Genomic DNA, 15212 nt, shown 5'->3' on the forward strand with positions numbered 1-15212 from the left:
CGGCCACACCAGTAAAAGTGAGGAAACCCTAGGAGCTAGGTTTTCATGGGAAGGGAATGACAGTTACTAGCTCATGCATTCCTACTTTGCACAGTAATTGAGGCGGCCAACATTACTACGGTATTCACGCCTAAATGTTAATATAAGTTCACGCAAAGCATATTTACGGCTAGGATTCATACCAACACAAAAGAACAATATTTCTACAAGTTCATGAAAAGGTACGCCTACAGCTAGGGTTTGCACTAACACAAGAAAACAAGTGAAAGAGGAAGTGCTGGAAGACATACCTGGGATTCGCTCGTCCGCTTTACTGTTACCACACGACCAGAATAAAAAAATAAATAAAGGTGTGAAATAAAAGGAGAGGCCGACCCCCTTTTATAGGCGTGGTACTTGGGAGTTTGAATAAGGAAAGGACTTCATATTTGAGTCAAGTAAGGAAAAGAGGCAACCGGGCCTGCGAAGACAAATTACCATGACAAGCCGTCCGCGCATGCTTTGCTTCACCAAACCACGCCATTGCCTTGGCCCACCATGCCTTGGACCCACCACGCCAAGCCATCCACATGCTTTTCCTCACCAAACTGCGTCTCATCTTGGCCCCACCATGCCAAGCCGTCCACGCCATGACTCGCCGCGCCAACACCAACAACTCGCCAAGCCAGCGTCATGATGTTCCCTAATCCAGCCAAGGTGATACATGGCCAGATTAAGCCGACGATCTTCATCTCACCACTTCACGGTCTACACCACAAATAGAATCTACGCAAGGCCGCCAAACACGAGGATCATGAACTCTCCTTACCTCTCGAAAAAGGTTAGTCGGACTTTCATGACCATCTTTTCACGACCTGTCGTTTCGATTTTTGTCCTCGTCTGTGACCATCTTATGCTTACCTCGCGAAAATGCTCCTGTTTCGAGCTAAGAAGGGGACTTAATGTTGATGGTGGTTTTTAGCTTAGGGTCAAAATCATGAAATTTTACATCTGACGTGACGTCACTATGACCATTAGCACATTTATTGAATAAATCAGCATGCCTACATAAGAATTACCACGATACCCTTTTGTTTTTTACATGGGTCATGTTCCACGGCAAAACCCTTAACACTGACTGACATCATCTACGCCAAGCCCTAATTCTTATGCTACCGCCCCAAGGCATGCCAACCATGCCAGCCGCACTACTATGCCAATGGCAGACCATGCCAGCCACATCTCCGCGCCAAGGCATGCCAAACATGCCAGCCGCACAACTGTGCCAATGGCATACCATGCCAGCCACATCTCCGCGCCAAGGCATGCCAACCATGACAGACGCACCACCGCGCCAATGGCATGCCATGCCAGCCGCACCTCCGCACCAAGGCATGCCAACCATGCCAGCCGCACCACTGCGCCAATGGCATGCCATGCCAGTTGCACCTCCGTGCCATGGCATGCCAACCATGCCAGCTGCACCACTGCGCCAATGGCATGCCATGCCAGCCGCACCTCCGCTCCAAGGCATGCCAACCATGCCAGCCGCACCACATGTGTCAATGGCATGCCAACCACCTTGTCGCGCCATACCATGCCGTCCTTCCCTATGCGGCTACCAAAACGAAGGCCTGCAACAATCAACGACCACTTTTTCATCTAGGATGCAGATTTTAGCCGTCCAAGGTTACCAGCTAACGCATGGCAACCTTTGGCCCTAGTTTGGTTGCGCCTAAACAAAGCCAAAACCCTAACTTTTGGCCGCGCCTAAACTAGGCCATATTAAAGCCATACTGATCATGCTTTCATGCCACTGGCTACCGAACGAAGGGTTACAATAATCAACGGCTACCTTTCCTCTTAAGATGCAAAATCTCGACCGTCGAAGGTCACCACCGAGTCGGCAAGTCTCCCAAGCTCAACTTCCCAGACAACAACAACATGCTACATTTTTTCCACGAAAACGCCCGAGACATCAACATATGTCACAAACTGGGGGATGCTCATTGGGTATTGGTTTGGCGGTTTACAGCGTGTGCCGTACACTACGCCCGTTATAAGACAATGTCATAAGGATGAGGCGTTTAGTAAATACAGGGAGTAATGGTGAAACGCTTCTTTTATGGAACATCAATTCCAGGCGTTTCCGGTTACCACCTCCTCCAATTTACTCACCCGTTTTCCATTTCTTAATGAGACCAGAGTACGTTTCACTTTGACTGGTATAAATAGGCATTACCTATTTCCACCGAACAACAAGTTCAGGTTAGGAGAATACAACATTCAGAAAATATCTGCTAGCTTTCCATCTGTTAGCTTCCTACTTTATGATACAAGTCGTGAAACAACTACTCTTCCAAAATCAACTATTCTGGTCTCAACACTCTCTTCGCTTCCCTCCCCAAGACCAACCCTTCTCATTCACTTTGTGACCGAAGCAAGTATGGAACGGCCATCTGTTGGTTTAGGCCGGATTTGTACAGAGTGATCTCTCGAATCTAAAGTACTCCCTTGCAGTACATTATTTAGGGTTTAAACTCATTTCTCACCCACACACCCGAAATTACCAAAATCATCATAAATCGTTTTCACCATCAAACACCAGTACATCTAGAAATCAATTTCCTATACATGTAATCATGCCAAATTAAACCATATTTCACAAAAGACACCGTCTTATCCCACTACCCCTAATAGCACTATTTCGAGTAGCGTCATGTCCAAAATACCTCATAGAAAACAACAATTCATCAAAAACCACACAGCTAGCCTGAAATCTTATACCCAGATTTAAATGGACAGGGAAAATGAATCACCAAATTTCGCATAAGAATTAAACACGCATCACATCAGTAAATAAACAGACATCTAATACATCTGGTGTTTACTACCTAGCTATTATACCATTATGCTCGTAGTGTCATACTTACAATAGCTTCCAGTATTCACCACACAACAACCAAAATATCTGAAGAAAAAAATTGATTAGAAGATAAGAGAGAAGAGGGATAAAACTCAAGCCTGTTATATAATTCACGAGATATTTGATTACCACTGCTACATATATCCGAGATTAAGATATCTAGTAAACTTTCCTCAAACCGGTAGTATTCAAGTTTTCTCTATGCAGCAATGTCACTTTCGTTGATCGCACCCTATATAAAACACACGACATATCAAATCTAATTTCTTATACTTAAACCAATGAAATAATCAATTTAATCCTTACCTCTACCAACCAATACTTTGATAAATCCCTTCACTCAGATATCTATCGATCTATGTACGGCGGCTGTTTTCCTATGTTTCAATTCTATAATTCTTCCTCATATAAGCATTCCATTTTCTATATGATCAGGAACTAGGTGGAAGAGGTCAAAGACCTAATTTATATTTTTCCTCCTAATAGTCACTTAGGATAAAGCTAAATAAAATACCATATTCACTAAGGGCAAACCTTAAAATTATTCGTAAAAATACGTTGATAAAAAATTTGAATATTACACTCAATTTCTCGGTTCAATACTTCTCAAGCAAATAGAAATCTGCGAGTCTAATTGAATACAAGAGAAATTAACTTGAACGGTACTAAAGACCAATGTTCAAGGATCAATCAATTTCAATCAACAACCAAAGGTCGTATTTCCCAATTGATTGATTCAACGCACAACCTGTGATATTTCAATTATCACTACACCATTTCCAGGATTTTGTCACAGGCTATACCTGTTACTTATTGAATTTGTAACGGTTATAACTGTACTAAATAGGCCGTTATTAATAATTGTGATCGTGTTTTGTAACGGTTTTATCTGTGACAAAATCCAGATACAGTCACATATAAAAAGCGTTATAATAATTATTAGCCACAATTGACCTAATTTTAGGAAAGCGACACGTGGCTCATTTGTCACGAAAACTGTCACAGTTTAGGTGGGAGTATATTATTGCAACGATCCCTTTAAGAACACGTGTGTTCTTGTAGTAACGGTTACAGTAACACTTATAAATGTTACCTATTGCTTGTAACAAATCTTTTAGTAACACGTGTCATCGTCCTATATCAACACCCAGATGATGACACGTGTTCTTTTTAACTAACACTTTTTGTAACAATTATTTCTGTGACAATTCTTTAAATTACAATTAAAAAAATGGATAGTCCAGATCCATTATGACGGACCTGGGCTTCCAGTTTACAGGCCTGCGACACAATTTATCTTGAAACACAGGCTGCGACACACATTTCAACACTCATACATACATTGTGGAAATACAAGCACAAAGGTCTATTCATTGTGATACTTGCAACCAAAAAATTATTTTATTTAATCAAGCACAATTCAGAGCCAACACTTTGTGAGCTGTAACCAAGTAAAAACAAGCTTAACTTAATTAATACACAATGAGATAAGAAGTTGCAAGAGAATAAAAATATACAAATGAACCAATAAGATTTGTTATCATACCATTTAACGCGAGCATAGATAAATTTATCATTTCAAGTAATTCCAGCATTGGCATCAAACACGCATGAGCTACATATAATAAAAATTGAACATGTTAATGACAAGTTTTGATAAAAACAGAATAAAGAAATGTAAAGAACTACATTATTATTGATCTCTCTTCATGAAGTTTGATACTTGGAGAGAATTCATATTCCTAAGTTTGAGGGAATATATCATATGTTTAGAAACTTAAGTAGATAACATATAAGTAGACTAAAAGACAGAACTCATATAACAGTCTTTGCCTTGTCTTGCGTGCCGATTGTTTTTCAAATCTGCAACACTTATGAGTTATGCATATGAACAAGGTCCTGGTAGTGAGCACCTTCTGTAAGGCAAGCATCCACTATCGTCCAATCTGCAAGGAAATGAATTGCACCAATCAGTAGTAAATTAGACACTTCCGACTTATACTTGAGAAATTTGTTTAAAAATTCAATACCCCAGCAGTAAATTAGATGATCGGTAGTAAAATAGGCGATATTCCAGGCAATGAATTGACCTTCTCTTTTGTTCAACAAATATGATTTTCCTCTTCCAGCAGTTGCAGGTCCAACAAGCATTCCAAGTAATATGTAACCGAACTATATAAATCGTCCTCCAACTTTGTCGTTTTCCTGGAAAAGCAAATGCAATTGGGTCAGGATCTGCTAAGAAATAATCAATTGTATCGTTCTTATAGCATCACCGAGACATAATAAATGTAATACATATACGAAACTCGACATACATACCAAGGTTTTTATCTAAGGTCTTTGTGAACTGGTTCAAAGCAGGTGGAACCTTCGAATGTTGCTTAAAATCCTCCTTTGGCGTTGAATGCGGACAACTTTTGGCCATTTCACGAACCTATGCAAATCCTTTTTGGAGGCAATGCACCACCAATACCAAACTGTTTTGGACGCTTTTCAAATAAAGGGTTCACAACCTTATCCTGCAAGATGAAAATTCCATCTTCAGCAGAGAAAGCTACATATTTAGTAAAATAGCTTCTTTGGTGAACATGTTCACAAGAAACTAAAACTTACGGTCTTCTTCTTTGCCGTCACTGGTGCCTTCACCCCTCTTTTGGGAGCCTGCCAAAATAGTAAATTACACAAAACAAGGTCAAACTAGCTGCAGAACCTTCACAGCTAACTCATACTAACAGAAAAATATTGTTCCTTATATATCTAAGATGATATTACATTTTGTAACACCCATAGTCATAGAAACTTCACATACTGTAGTCTCAACGGAGCATATGGTGTTAAAGTTGTCTGTTTGTCATAGTACTTAACCATTGACATGTTCGCAAAATTTCTAAACACCGGAATCAATTTTAGACCAAAGTATAGATTGTTCCAATCTCATGCAACCATTAACTTCCGTCATTCACTGTCATAAATCAAGCAATGTTAATATTACTAAGTTTAAAACACACCATCCAATAATAATAAATTTGCGTAAAAATAGAAGTAGATTCACCTGATTGGTAAAGAATTAAAAGTAGTCCTGCCAAAGCCTTCCCAATGGCCTAAAATTAGACAGGTTGATTCCTTGGAGGTGTTACTGATTCCTTGTACTGAGAGATAACTGACTCCATCAACTCTGAAAAAAAAAGACAATACAAAATATTATTGTAAGATGTCTCTAACAGGCTAAGATAAAACAAGATTTAGTGTTAGAAGAGCAAGATGACACACAGTTCAGAGTAAAAGGTATATCTTGGTTCTTCAATATACATACCCATGTAAGCAACGAACAAGCAATATAAGCCATACAAAATAATGTTGTTGGAATAGAAGCAAAGATAGCTCCTTCCTGTGAAATCCCATCAATGGTTAATCTTATGACCATTATCAAACACCAGTAGACACATTATCTAAACTGAAAAATGCTTTCCTCATAGCATCCAATAGAATCTGGGAGGTCATTACCATTACCTGCAATACATTTAAAGGGAAATTATAAAATACTGGTGAAAGGAATTACATATTTAAAGACAGAGCTAAGTTATAAACAGAACCAAGCTACGGGATAAAAGAACTACCGAGTTACGTCATTCTTTGTCTTTCGTTCTCCCAATGTTCTGCAGTCCACACATGCCCCCCACCTTAGCTCCATAGTTTTCCTCCATTTTAAAGTTTGTTGATCCTTAAAACTTCTGCTTGCTGCAAAGTAAAACCAACATTAAAACTGCAAAAAACACATATTCACAACCCTAAATTGATTCTTTCCCCTGGAAAACTTTACCTATATCCGTCATTCAGTTCCAATAGCCAACCGAAATCATAAAAATAAAAACATATCCTTATAACGACTATCGAAAACTCAAAAAAATCCCAGATTCAGTCCCATTATCAACCACATACATACAAATAAACCCATACAATAATAATCAAAATCATTTTAAATTGGTTACTAAACATAAATAAAGATCAAAACAACACAAAATTTATGAGTTTAGACCCGTAGTTATTTAGATCTGTGAGTCCAACATTCTATAGCTTCATCTTAATGATTCGACAAACCCCCAAAAAAAAATACTACTCAGAAAATCTATACTCCTCCTTCAGATTTATATATAACCTTCACAACAACCTTCAAAAATAAAAACCCCATCAGAAAACACTTTATTACTAATAACACAAAATCAAATCAATAAGCCAAATCAAATTGTTAAAAAAAAATTTGGGGTTTTGAGAAAACATTACCTGAGTTGAAAGATTGACTTCACCAAGAAAACCGAAGAAGAACTCACTTTGGTTCCAAAATAGAGGCTAGGATTTCTTCTCTTCTTGCTGATAAATTTAGGGTTTCTCCTCTACTCGTTCTCCTTCGAAAAAACCTAATAAATCACACAGAAAAACAAGATTAGAAATATGTCATCAAAAGTAACTCATAATCGATCAAACAAAAAACAATTGAAACTGTAATCAGTTCATAGATTCACTTAGCTGTTGTTCCGAGTAAGTATAAACAGAAATAAAAAAACAAAAATTCTTCTTCTTCGATCAGATCGCGTTTCGATTTACTGCAGAAACATTAGAAGATGTAAGATAGACACAAAACACATATAATAGGTTAGGGTTACATGTTCACAGAGAAAATGGAGAGAGTAAGAGGCGGGGGAGAATGAAAAAGAGATAAGGTTGACTGATTTTCTCTCTCTTCTATAACTTCACTTCATAAAAGAAAACCTAATAGATATAGGGACACGATTTTTTGTTTGCGTATTCGCACATGTACTGTAACTCGATTAAAGTGGGGTAGTGGTAGAGCTGCACGCCACTGGATTTTTATACTCAAAAAAAATTAATGAAGGGAAGGGGTCGAACCTGAGAGGTCAGGCTACCCATACGGGAATCTAACCAAAGTGCCACAAGATGATTTTCGGTTAGGAGCTCATATATTTTCTATATTACCATAAAACATATAATTCTTATACCCACCCAAAGACTCCTCGTAAAACGCTATTTTTTCTCAGTAAAGTCTAAACATATTAATTTAATTTTTTATATAGGCCGAATTTTCTCTCATGTATTCAAATATATAAAACGACTTATACACGTATGTCGGTAAAGTCTGAAAATACTTATTAATTTAATTTTATATATAGGCCGAATTTTCTCTCATGATGGTTAGGTTCTTGCTATGTGTCAAAGAGAAAAATTATTGAATGGTTCAAATGGTTTTAATAATAGGTGCAAAATCCATTATACCTAAAACTTATTGCAAAGTCCACTATACCTGCTAAGCTCATATTTAAGATCAGTTCTTCAAAGCTCCAACTCTGGCGAACCCTAAAATTAAATTTTAAGAAAAAAAGGTATTAGATGAATGACTTAACAGATGACGAAACCCTAAAAATCGACAAAAAAGAAAAAGATGATGAAACCCTAAATCGAAAACATACAAATGATGATGATTGAAGACTTACCCCTGTGATGATTGACATACGATCTCATTTGGAAGAACTAGAGAAGAAATATATCAGATTCGAACATCTCAGGTTCAAAGATTACTAGAGTTAAACCTGAGTTTCTCATTCGGAAGAACTGGAGAAGAAATATATCATATTCGAAAACATCACAGGTTAAGATTACTAAAGTTAGACCTGGGTTTCTCATTCGGGTGAACTCGAGAAGAAATATGTTATATTTGAACATCCCAGGTACAAAGATTACTGGAGTTAGACCCAAGCTTCTCACTTAGATGAATTGGAAAAAAAAAATATCAGATTCAAACATCCTAGGTTCGAAGATTACTAAAGTTAGACTTGAGTTTCTCATTCGGGTGAACTGGAGAAGAAATATGTTATATTTGAACATCCCAGGTACAAAGATTACTGGAGTTAGACCCAAGCTTCTCACTTAGATGAATTGGAAAAAAAAAATATCAGATTCAAACATCCTAGGTTCGAAGATTACTAAAGTTAGACTTGAGTTTCTCATTCGGGTGAACTGGAGAAGAAATATATCAGATTCGAAAACATCCCAGGTTAAGATAACTAAAGTTAGACCTGAGTTTCTCATTCAGGTGAACTAGAGAAGAAATATATTATATTTGAACATCCCAGGTTCAAAGATTACTGGAGTTAGACCCAAGTTTCTCATTTGGATGAAGTGGAGCAAAATATATCAGATTCGAACATCCCAGGTTCGAAGATTACTAAATATAGACCTGAGTTTCTCATTCGGGTGAACCGAAGAAGAAATATATCAGATTCGAAAACATCCTAGGTTAAGATTACTAAATTTAGACCTGAGTTTCTAATTCAGGTGAACTGGAGAAGAAATATATCAGGTTCGAAAACATCACAAGTTCAAAAATTATTAGATTTAAACCTGAGTATCTCGTTTGGATGAACTGAAGACGAAATATATCAGAATTCAACATCACAGGTTCAAAAATTACTAGAGTTAGACCTGAGTTTCTCGTTAGAATGAACTAAAGATGAAATATATCAGAATTGAACATCTCGAGTTCGAAGATTAGTAGAGTTAGACCTGAGTTTCTGATTCGGATGAACTGAAGACGAAATATATCAGAATTGAACATCCCAGGTCCAAAGATTACTAGAGTTAGACTTGAGTTTCTCGTTCGGATGAACTGAAGACGAAATATATCAGAATTGAACATCACATGTCCAAAGATTACTAGAGTTAGTCCTGAGTTTCTCGTTCGGGTGATCTGAAGACGAATATATCAGAATTGAACGTCACAGGTTCAAACATTACTAGAGTTAGACTTGAGTTTCTCGTTCGAATGAACTGAAGAAGAAATATATCAGAATTGAACAACACAGGTTCAAAGACTACTAGATTTAGACTTGAGTTTCTCGTTCGGATGAATTGAATACGAAATATATCAGAATTGGACAACACGGGTTCAAAGAGTACTAGAGTTAGACTTAAGTTTCTCGTTCGGATGAACTGAAGACGAAATATATCAGAATTGAACATCACAGGTTCAAAGACTACTAGAGTTAGAATTGAGTTTCTCGTTCGGATGAACTGAAGATGAAATATATCAGAATTGAAAAAACACAAGTTCAAAGACTACTAGAGTTAGACTTGAGTTTCTCGTTCGATTGAACTGAAGACGAAATATATCAGAATTCAACAACACATGTTCAGAGACTAGAGTTAGGCTTGTGTTTCTCGTTCGGATGAACTGAAGACGAAATATATCAGTATTGAACAACACAGGTTCAAAGACTACTAGATTTAGACTTGAGTTTCTCGTTCGGATGAACTGGAGATGAAATATATATCAGAATTAAACATCACAGGTTCAAATATTACTAGAGTTAGACATGAGTTTCTTATTCGGATGAACTGAAGACGAAATATATCAGAAATCAACATCACAGGTTCAAAAATTAGTAGAGTTATACCTGAGTTTCTCGTTCGGATGAACTGAAGACGAAATATATGAGAATTGAACATCATAGGTTCAGAGATTACTAGCGTTAGACCTGAGTTTGTCGTTCGGATGAACTGGAAACAGAATATATCATATTTCAACATCACAGGTTCAAAGATTACTAGAGTTAGACTTGAGCTTCTCATTTGGATGAACTGAAGACGAAATATATCAAAATTGAAAAATCACAGGTTCAAAGATTACTAGTGTTAGACCTGAGTTTCTCGTTCAGATGAACTGGAAACAGAATATATCATATTTGAACATCACAGGTTCAAAGATTACTAGAGTTAGACTTGAGTTTCTAGTTTGGATGATCTGCAGACGAAATATATCGGATTCGAACATCACATGTTCAAAGATAACTAGAGTGAAAATGACCAGACTACCCTTATCGGAAATAAGTAAAGTAAATATTACAGTTTAAGAAAATGACCATATTACCCTTATCGGAAATAAGTAAAGTAAATAGTACAAAATAGTGAAAATGACCATATTACCCTTATTAGAAATTAGTGCAATAAATATCATGGAGATAGTGAAAATGACCATATTACTCTTATCGGAAATAAGTGAAATAAATATTACAGATTGTGAAAATGACCAGATTACCCTTACTGGAAATAAGTACAATAAATATCACACAGACAGTAAAATGACCATATTACCCTTACTAGGAATTAGTGCAATAAATATCATGGATACAGTTAAAATGACCATACTATTATCGGAAATAAGTAAAGTAAATATTACAGATTGTGAAAATGATCATATTACCCTTACTAGAAATAAGTTAACAAATATCACATAGACAGTGAAAATGACCAAACTACCCTTATAAAAAATAAGTAAAGTAAATATTATAGACTGTGAAAATGACTATTTTACCCTTACTGGAAGTAAATGCAACAAATATTGTGAAGACTGTCAAAATGACCAAACTACCCTTATTAAAAATAAGTGCAGTAAATATCACACAAACGGTGAAAAATGACTATACTGCCCTTATTGGAAATTAGTGAAATAAATATTATGGAGACTGTGAAAATAACCAGACTACCCTTATCAAAATAACTAAAGTAAATATTACAGAATATGAAAATGACTATTTTACCCTTATTGAAAATAATTGCAATAAATATTATGGAGACTGTCAAAATGACCAAAGTATCCTTACTGGAAATAAGTGCAATAAATATCACACAGACGGTGAAAATGACCATACTACCCTTACTGAAAATTAGTGAAATAAATATTATGGAGACAGTGAAAATGACCAGACTACCCTTATCAAAATAAGTAAAGTAAATATTACAGAATGTGAAAATGACTATTTTACCCTTACTGGAAATAAGTGCAATAAATATTATGGAGACTGTCAAAATGACCAGACTATCCTTATCGGAAATAAGTAAAGTGAATATGACAGACAGTGAAAATGACCATACTACCCTTACTGGAAATAAGTGCAATAAATATTATGGAGACTGTGCATTAAGGGTAATATGGTGATATGGTAGTTTGGTCATTAAGGGTAAAAATCTCCATAATATTTATTGCACTAATTTCCATTAAGGGTAATATGGTAATTTTCATAGTTTGTAATATTTACTTTACTTATTCCTGAAAAGGGTAGTTTGGTCATTTTCACAGTCTCCATAACAGTGATTAACCTTATTTCCAGTAAGGGTACAATGGGCATTTTCACATACTGTAATATTTACTTGACTTATTGTTGATAAGGGCAGTTTAGTCATTTTATAGTCTCCATGATGTTTATTGCATTAATTTATAGTAAGGGTAATATGATCATTTTCACAGACTGAAATATCAACTTTACTTATTTTTAATAAGGGTAGTCTGGTCATTTTCACACTCTCAATAATATTTATTGCACTAATTTCCAACAACTGTAATATGGTCATTTTTACAGTCTGAGAATATTTACTTTACTTATTTCCAATAAGGATAGTCTGGTCATTTTCACAGTCTCCATAATATTTATTGCATATGTTTCCAATAAGGGTAAAGTGGTCATTTTCATTGTCTGTAATATTTACTTTACTTATTTTTGATAAGGGTAGTTTGGTAATTTTATAGTCTCCATGATAATTATTGCACTTATTTCCAGTAAGGGTAATATGGTCATTTTCAGTCTATAATATTTACTTTACTTATTTTTGATAAGGGTAGTTTGGTCATTTTCATAGTCTCCATGATATTTATTGCATTTATTTCCAGTAAGGGTAATATGGTCATTTTCATAGTCTGTAATATTTACTTTACTTAATTCTGATAAGGGTAGTCTGGTCATTTTCATAGTCTCCAGAATATGTATTACACTTATTTCCAGTAAGGGTAAAATAGTCATTTTCAGAGTATGTAATATTTACTTTACTTATTTTTTATTAGGGTAGTTTGGTCACTTTCATGATATTTATTGCACTTATTTCTAGTAAGGGTAATATAGTCATTTTCATAGTCTCCATGATATTTATTGCACTTATTTCTAGTAAGGGTAATATGGCCATTTTCAAAATGTCTAATATTTCCTTTACTTATTTCCGATAAGGGTAGTCTGGTCATTTTCATAGTCTCCATAATATTTATTGCACTTATTTCCAGTAAGGGTAAAATAGTCATTTTTACATTCTGTAATATTTACTTTACTTATTTCTTATAAGGGTTGTATGGTTATTTTCACAGTCTGTAATATTTACTTTACTTATTTCCGATAAGGGTAGTCCGGTCATTTTCACATTTTCCATAATATTTATTGCACTAATTTCCATTAAGGGTAATATGGTCATTTTCATAGTCTGTAATATTTACTTCACTTATTTCTGATAAGGGTAGTCTGGTTATTTTCACATTCTGCATAATATTTTGTTGCACTTTTTTCCATTAAGGGTAATATTTTGTAATATTTACTTTACTTATTTCCGATAATGGTAGTCTGGTCATTTTCACATTCTTCGGAATTTTTATTGCACTTATTCCGATAAGGGTAGTCTGGTAATTTTCACCGTCTTCGGAAGAAGCAGATATGTCAAGTCAAATTTCTATAAAGTCATGACTTGTTGATTTGGTCTTGATCCTGTTTTCTAATATTAAGAAAATTAAAAAGAAAAAGAAAATTGTATTTTGATTTATAGAAATGAAATATAATTGTTAGTTTGTATAAATGTGGGAAAATTAGTGACAAGTAAAATTCAAAGTGTTATAATTTTGGGGTTCTTTTAGATGTGGTGAAATATTTGGGTGGAATCATCACTTTGAATTATAATTGTGATTGTCTGTAAAATTGTCAACAAATATTATTATGACTAATAAAAGAATTCAATATTCCTAATTATTATCACGAATACAAAATTTAATAACAGTTATAACTGTTGCAGGGCTTATCACAGGTGAATCTGTGACTGAAAAATAAACTGTGACAGGTTGCACTGTTACAAAATCCTGGCTTTGGTGTAGTGTATATAACAAAATATAATTTGGAAAAGAAATAACACAGACACCCGAAGTTTTGTTAACGAGGAAACCGCAAATGCAGAAAAGCCCCGGGACCTAGTCCAGATTGAACACACACTGTATTAAGCCGCTACAGACACTAGCCTACTACAAACTAACTTCGGTCTGGACTGTAGTTGAACCCCAATCAATCTCACACTGATCCAAGTTACAATTGTGCTCCTTACGTCTCTGATCCCAGCAGGATACTACGTACTTGATTCCCTTAGCTGATCTCACCCACAACTAAGAGTTGCTACGACCCAAAGTCGAGGACTTGAATAAAAAATTCTGTATCACACAGAAAAGCCTACTTGAATAGATAAATCTGTATCCCACATAAATACCTACAAGTTTTGTTCCGTCTTTTGATAAATCAAGGCGAAGGGGACCAATTGATAACCCGAACTTATATTCTCCAAGAACAGCCTAGAATTATCAATCACCTCACAATAATCTTAATCGACTAGCTAAACAAGATATTGTAGAATCACAAACGATGAGACGAAGGTGTTTGTGACTATTTTCCTATCTTTCCTATTAGAGAAATTAATCTCAAGCCAATCTTACGATTGTACTCAATACGATAGAAACAACAAGATCAGATCACGCAACTACAGAGAAAATAGTTGGGTCAAGCTTCACAATGCCAATAAATTCTTCAAGTCGTTAACCTACAGGATCTCGATAGAAACCTAAGGTTAAAGGAGAATCGACTCTAGCTTATACAACTTGTATCACAAAGGAGGTGTGGGGATTAGGTTTCCCAGTTGCTAGAGTTCTCCTTTATATAGTCTTCCAAATCATGGTTTGCAATCTAAGTTACCTTTGTAACAAAGCATTCAATATTCACCGTTAGATGAAAACCTGATTAGATTCAAGCTAATATCATTCAACCTTTAGATCGAACATAGCTTGTTATACACAAATGAAATGCACGTTCATTTAGGTTTGTGTAACCGTACCTAAACCTGTACACCTAGTTGGTTCAACAGTAGTTAACCAAATGGTTAGCCATATGAGCACTTTCATATCAACCATAATCATCTTCACCATAACTAGTTCAAATGACTCAAAAGAACTAGTTAGAGAGTTGTTCAATTGATTAGATCTCATAGAAGTATACAAGACACAATCGAAGCAAAAATGATTTTGATTCACTCGAATCAATTCATGAACTTTATAGTCGTGGTTTGAAAATATGTATTCCTTAGTTTATATAAGTTTAAGTTCACGAATAAACCTTTTTTAGAAAATAACCTACTCAAGTATGCATACCGGTACGCATACTTAAGT

General features: G+C 35.5%; 3 long non-coding RNA genes across 3 annotated transcripts; all 3 read right to left on the bottom strand.

Moving 5' to 3' along the window:
- Nucleotides 1-4961: 4961 nt before the first annotated feature.
- On the bottom strand, nt 4962-5538 carry LOC113341307. Its single transcript, XR_003355869.1, has 3 exons — nt 5522-5538; nt 5228-5427; nt 4962-5110 (listed from the first exon to the last, which is right to left on the bottom strand). It is a non-coding gene; the product is annotated as an uncharacterized LOC113341307 (long non-coding RNA).
- Nucleotide 5539: 1 nt separating this feature from the next.
- On the bottom strand, nt 5540-6057 carry LOC113341308. The gene is made up of 3 exons (XR_003355870.1): nt 5961-6057; nt 5774-5870; nt 5540-5569 (listed from the first exon to the last, which is right to left on the bottom strand). It is a non-coding gene; the product is annotated as an uncharacterized LOC113341308 (long non-coding RNA).
- A 164-nt stretch (nt 6058-6221) lies between these two features.
- On the bottom strand, nt 6222-7402 carry LOC113341288. The gene is made up of 4 exons (XR_003355854.1): nt 7190-7402; nt 6526-6646; nt 6413-6418; nt 6222-6296 (listed from the first exon to the last, which is right to left on the bottom strand). It is a non-coding gene; the product is annotated as an uncharacterized LOC113341288 (long non-coding RNA).
- Between the last annotated feature and the right edge of the window lie 7810 nt (nt 7403-15212).

The sequence above is a fragment of the Papaver somniferum genome, unplaced genomic scaffold (assembly GCF_003573695.1).
Source record: "Papaver somniferum cultivar HN1 unplaced genomic scaffold, ASM357369v1 unplaced-scaffold_29, whole genome shotgun sequence".
Classification (NCBI taxonomy): Eukaryota; Viridiplantae; Streptophyta; class Magnoliopsida; order Ranunculales; family Papaveraceae; genus Papaver; species Papaver somniferum.